This window comes from Opisthorchis viverrini (genome assembly GCF_000715545.1).
Source record: "Opisthorchis viverrini unplaced genomic scaffold opera_v5_172, whole genome shotgun sequence".
NCBI lineage: Eukaryota > Metazoa > Platyhelminthes > Trematoda > Opisthorchiida > Opisthorchiidae > Opisthorchis > Opisthorchis viverrini.
This window is the reverse complement of record NW_008751831.1, coordinates 740,264-747,338: the sequence shown is the minus strand read 5'-3', so window position 1 is coordinate 747,338 and position 7,075 is coordinate 740,264.

Genomic DNA, 7,075 nt, shown 5'->3' with positions numbered 1-7,075 from the left:
CGGGTAGTTGGTTCATGGTCTCCAACACCACAGCACGGACTTCCGGTCCGTGCACTTCCGTCAGTGCACTGACGATGTCACCTCGATTGATGATGAAACGTTCGCAATCCAACTGCCAAGCTCGGCGAACAGACCAACAACCAAACAGCGCACCCGAGCTACCTACATTCCACAACATTGCTATAATGTATCTATTCGTGAATGTGCGCGCTGACCCTACTTACTCGTTCTTGTTCGTGCTGAGCCCTGCTCTGACTCGTTCCGTGACCTGATTTCCGTGATAGCACCGCCAATCAGAATCACGAGTGTCCTCGGGAGGGACGACTGCAACGCACACAACAGAGCCAACATTCCGCTCGCGTTGTCTGGTGTGCAGACCTTTATACTTCACTGACTTGCGCACGTGTTAACCCTACAAATTTGGACCATTCGGTTCTTTTTTCTCTCGGACCCAACTCTCCCTGTTGATATTCGGGATCGTCAAACCTACGCGTGACTATAACTTTCTTATCGGTGACCTCAATGACGGGCCAATCGAAATCGAGCCCCATCACGAAGTACCTGGGTTGACGATTTGGAAAATCCTGTGATCACTTTAAACGCAGTAGTGTCGATCTTCCTCCGTCTCCATTAAAGGCTGTCTCAAGCTACCCTGCCTTTTGATTTACCATATTTGGCGGAACATCAATCCAATTACCAACATAGGGGTTTCGATTTCACATCAATAAGGTTGAAGGAAACGCAGAGGTAGCGCCTACCTGATGAGCCACAAGAAGGGTGTTCGAGATGCAGTTAGGGGTTCTAAGCAAATATCTGAGTGATGTTTTCCGTCATGAAAATATTCTGGGGATCACGATGTGTCTTCTCTTGAGCTCCGAAATTCCCCTCCAAGGTTAATTACAATTGAGGAAAATCAGTAGTTTTTTTCTTCTTGGGACTTGGGGAGCATTGTGTGCCAAGTAAGATGGGACTCATAAGTTGTGAACCACAATGCCGGATATCTATTTTTATTTACTTTACTTCGTCTAATCGTGCAGATAAGTCAACATAGATAAGAGAAGTGTTTAGCGCTACCACTCTGAACTGAGAAACTTATGGCCTGATTCTCCATTTTTCGCTCAAAATCCAAGCTAGCCAATGAGCTTGATCACACGTGTTGTATATGCCATGCGTTGTAAGTGCACGTGCAGCTTACAACTGGTGATCATGGACAAGAGTCGCGATACAAGGGTCTGCCATGGTGGTCTCGAAAACAACAAAGGACGTAGCTTATAAATATTATAGTAAGCCATGGGAAAAATTAGGCTCGGTGGCATACACTGTATTACGAGTGATTATGACATTGCTTATGATAGGCCAACTGGTAGCAGTAGCTGCCCCTTTGCTGGTCGGAGTGCACCTTGAACTACCATGTCCTGGCGATAAAAACGTGAAAAACTAAACTCCTCAAGGACATTCTCAAATGATTCATACATGAGATGATGGTGGTCGAAGCTCCACTCGCAGCTGGGGCCTCTATCCTACTCGATGCCATCGAGATTTCCACCGGACGCGGTGCACGGGAATAGACTATAGGGTGTGGCTGTTTCTCGATTGCAGGAAAAGTTCGGAAAGCCAGGTTCGTATGTATATATTTAGGTGGTGCTGAAACCAACGGCTAACCACCTAGTGATTAAAAAATTGAACTGAAAGTATCGCCAATATTGTGTTGACTATTCCAGATCCTAGTTGTCATGTGATGCGGTATACTGAACTTGGCGGCTTCTTTTATTCAAGTTATGGATCCATTTACGAGATCCCCCGAATAAGGGAGAGGTAGGATTTACATTAACTACGCATCCTGGTTATCGTGTTGTGCCGTTCGAGTTTTTCCAAATTTTAAATGACAAGGGGCTGATGAAAAATGGACTGACATAATGCCATATCTAGTTATTTGTTTACACTTCACCTGCTCGCTCCCAGTAGTTCATTGTAAGTTCTGTTGTACATAGTTGCACAGCTTCATGAGGACGGAGGTAAAGTGTCACTATAATCGAAAAAAAACTGCACGAGCCAAATAAGGCTAATCCATCCATTTTTCCGTGTGAGGGCCACTGTTTCACAGGACCGTTAGAGTGACATTCAAAGGCCAAACGACACTGATGGGCTACCTACCCAGCCTAAACCATCATAGCTTCCCGAACGGATTCTGGTTTTTGAGGCGTATGAAAGAGTTCGTCATCCATGAATGAACGGGTGGTTAAATGATAAAACTCCTGTGAATCTCAACCCTCGCACTCTTACATGGCATCCCAAATTTCCTTGATATGGAGTGGGTAGTTATAAAATCATATCTATTAGGGGTTGATTTTTCTGAAAGCAATCTGCTTCGTGCACACGCTAGGGACTTAGTGGGGTGTGGGCAACTCTTCTGGCAGGCGTATGTAGCAGCTACTTGATCTGTTATAGGTATCCAGCACTGAAAGCTGTGGTGGTTAGGCGATGTACTGCGCATGCTGAGTAATCGTTTGCCGAAAAATGGCTGTTTTCGATATCCATTCAAGAGTACCACAGTCAGAGAGAGGACACACCTTTGACCTAGCGGATACAGTTTGCAAAAGCTATGGGTACAAACACAGAATCACTTTCCAGAATGGGGTCCGCGGTACCTTTCGTGTGCCTTGTTGGAAACTTCATATGAGCTGGCCGCCTGTTGGTGTTATCACTTCTTTTCTGCTTTTGGAGGTGTACGAGCGTTGAGATGGTTGTGGTAGTGTTCCGCTAAATCCCTTCTTCATTCACTCTTGTTCTTTTAGTTACTGTTAGGCTTTCAAATCAATTGTGGTTGTGTGGCAGCGAAGCATCGATGATGATGACGACCTACTGCTTAGATATGAGTAGTCCCTAGTAAATAATGGTTCAGTTCACATCCATCTGGTCTATTCCTGATAGCTAGGCTAAGTAGTGTTAAGATGTTGATTTGCCGCGAACTCCTGCTTGCACTCGTTCACAAACATCCTTTGCAAGCTCATTTCGTCGGGAACGACGGATATTCCAAGTGTTCAAACTTTGTTTTGGAAACACTATTACTGCGTGCCACACATTCACGGGTACGTAAATGGCCACTAGTCAGTGGGGTAGATGGTTACTGCTCAGTGTTCGTTATTTCATCCCGGCATCAAATCTACCTCGGAAATTAAATTCTGTGGTGACTGGACGTTCGAAAACAAGCTGCAGCGGGCCCAGAATTCGAGAACTATTAACTCATTCCATCTGTTTCACTAGTGGTCCAGTTTTTTTGCTAGACAACGTTCCTGCCCATGAAAACCCTGTAGATAAACGTTTCATTTTATTCGTCTGAAGTCATATTGGTATGTTTTTTGAAGGCAACGAAACGATGAGAAATATCAATCCCATCTTGATGGTTTCTATGGGAAATAAGTAAAAAAAATTCGAATACCTTTATCGGTTGCATAATTTTACTGGTAGGTAAATAAAATCAACGGAATCAAAGTGGTGATCGTTGGTTTGTTCACTTAGGTAGGCAATTTAGCTAAGCTTTTTGCAACCAACCAAGATGACACGTCGTTCGTGATCTAAACCGGGACTGACTTTCAGTTTGTAACAAACCAGCGTACCAACTGAAACATGAGGCGGCCTTTGTGCAGCACATTGAGTTGAAGTATATCATAAATGAGGGATTCGGTTCAGTCTTCCATGAAAACCGAATTGATATGCAAGTAAGAGTATTTGTCAAAATCTGGCAAATTCAGGTTCAAGTAGAACATAAAGTAGAACAGAAAGTTGGGGACCGTGTCTGCCTGATTAGCCTCATGAAGGAAAAATCAGTCGTGGGCGGTCGAAGAGTTTTCAACAAATTGGTGAGTGGTTTCCTTTGTGAAAAAACGTCAAACTACTGTACCTCAGCTGCCAACGTGCCTCTCAATAACACTAAGATGCTTTTTGATAGGATGTCAGAAATTAGTTTCTTCTGGGTTTCGGGGCGTGTTACTGTGTCACTCTTACCGCCGGGCTCAAACTTCTAGTCGGAAGGTCACTGGTTCGGATCTCTGGAATTTTTTGAGGTGCGTGCTACCAGTGATTTCCGATGAAGAAGAGACAGATGTAAAATGCTCCGAGATCCTCAGGAATAACTTGACGATATCTCATTTGAAAATTCTCACACTACCGACTGTTTATACTATTGTATAATATACAGTTCCACAATATAAAACCGTCGCCTATCCCTTAAGGGACTTGATTGTAGCGAACCAACGAATGGTTGATGCATGAACTTTGAAGGCTTGCTTCCGTGTGTTGTGAGGATTTGGAGCTTGGTACCAACGACATAACTTGTTACGTGTTGAAAAAACGCCCACCAATACTTGGACATATCCAAGAAGTGCGTGTGGTCACATGTTGGAACATTATATTAGTTGAACACAGCGTAATCTCAGGTAAACGTTTACAACAAAACTGATGTATGACGCCAACTGCAACAATAACCATGCATAGGCGCTGTTAAAAGTTAGGTTGGCCCCAAGAAGTGACCTTGTCGTAGGACAAATTTATCAAACAAACACAGTGTGAGACAGCTGCTGGAACATGCCTTACAAACGTTGCCATCATATGTTGTTCAAAAAGGTGGCGCCACAGACGCTGGAAAATCAGTTGATCCTTCCAAAGAACCAAGAATGTTTGCTTTTGTCAAACAGCCTTGAATGCAATAGCTCAGTAGGAATTGCACAATGCAATGACTAAACGAAAATCAAAGGAAAAATTGGTTTAAACGGGGTACACCGACACGATATCCAGCAGGATTACTAGGTTAAAGGGAGTGCATCATGGGTTAGAATAAATCTGTAAATCCAAACTCTTCTATATTCCGTACAACCAAGAAACCCAGGTTGACCGAAATTGTAGCAAAGTCTGAGGTATATTGGTCGATTGAAAAGCAAGTTCTCACGATTGCCGAAAGAACGCGGGAAGCTTATTTTGACCATCCTGGCTATTCACGTCAAGCCTCTGGGCATTCGTTATTAACTTATGCGTGTTGAATGATGAAAGGCGGTTACTGAGCTTCAAAAGGACTGCGTGGACTACGTCTGACCCGATGACATTTTCAAACCGGGGGCTATTGCTTGAAAAACAGTTTCTATCTGGTGTGATCAATCCTCGAAAATTTGAAAACGATGAGAATTCAAAACAGTCGTGGGTCGACCACTGTTGCCAGACAGACCAACGATAAATAATAGTGATAATACTAATAGTAATACTAATGATATGAATTCTATACAGTGACAGACATGGATTCTGCCCAACTAGCTGAACGGTGATAGTCTGGGAGAAAAGGGAAAAGATGGATTTTGAGGCGAGGTATCAGGATTGACTTCATCTTTGCAAGGCGCTGACTACACAGAAAATCCAGGGAACGGAACAAATTGTTGTTCACCTTGTTCGCAGATTTCGCGAAGTCCTTCGAGTCCATAAACAGGAAGGCGCATTCACTGTCGTTCAAAAGTGCAAGACTCTCGAAGAGAAAGCCTTGACATTAGCATATTCCTTAAATCCTGTACACAGCCTGGAGTGTACACCTGTGAAACCATCCCCGGCACGTTAAGAATTGCCGTGGGCATGTTTCAGCATGATAATAGGGATCTGCTCAGTTCGAGCTTTTTCCTGACTGCAATTTTTTTAAGCTTTTCGTGAATCCGAATTTGGCTCGCCGATCAGAAACTGTCGGCGGGGTCACCTGTGTATCCCTGAAACTTTCCCGGTCGAAACTTAGCTACCGAAATCAAGAATGTGTGCTAATTTTTGCAGGTGACTTAATTTGTACACTAAGGGGGAAGGATTTGCATCGAGCAACCATAAAATTTGTTTGGACATCATTTCGCTTTCGTCTAAATATGGATACCCTAAAACACCTCTCCCGCCAACATAGTTGCAGGTTCACGATAACCGGTGTCCTGAATTCAACTCACTGATTACGAAATAGAATATTGCGCACAGCTCGGCAAAAAGCTATCTGTAGTTTTTGCAATCACAATTTTTATGTGAAAGCCAAAATTATACCATCTTCGTTACTGTATGAAAGGGAATCACTGGCTCCGTACACACTAGAATGTCTGAAAAATTTCGCTTGTACTGTCATCAAAAGATTCTTTAGAGTTAATGATCAAATTGGACACCCAATATAAATTCCCTTAAACTTGTCAAGACAAATGAAATTTAGTGCATCGTTGAGCATGGCCCCTAAAGGCGGGAAGTTCAAGAAAGAAGCAAATGTCTGATGGACGAAACGTTAGATCGAAAAATGGAACATGAATTCTTGGAAGGCTGAAATTCAGTCAAGTAAAAAAATACAACCAAAACCGATCGTGCGTTGTCGAAGAGTTTTCAGCAACCTTATACAAGTGCTGCTTCAGGAAACTCAAACCGTAATTTCGGATATTTGATAACAGCGACTTGAATTTGTGTTTACACTTGCTTGGGGGACCTTCATCATCATCATCATCATCATCCTCATCATCATCCTCATCATCATCCTCATCATCATCCTCATCATCATCCTCATCATCATCCTCATCATCATCCTCATCATCATCCTCATCATCATCCTCATCATCATCCTCATCATCATCCTCATCATCATCCTCATCATCATCCTCATCATCATCCTCATCATCATCCTCATCATCATCCTCATCATCATCCTCATCATCATCCTCATCATCATCCTCATCATCATCCTCATCATCATCCTCATCATCATCCTCATCATCATCCTCATCATCATCCTCATCATCATCCTCATCATCATCCTCATCATCATCATCATCATCATCGTCACTTTCATCATCATCATCAGAGACAACAGCATCAATGTTGACAATGATGTTTCACTACTGTAGTGCTATTAATTAGTTCTACCGAAAGTCTCAAAGAAAAAAAAAGAAAAAAAATGTGAATAAAGAAAGAACCAGACGTTAGCCTATCTTAAGCATCCTGAGGTGCAAACACCTTCAAGGACTCAGACAACAGAAAAAGTGACAGCACAAACGTCATTGATATCGATTAGCTGCTATTGTTTGGT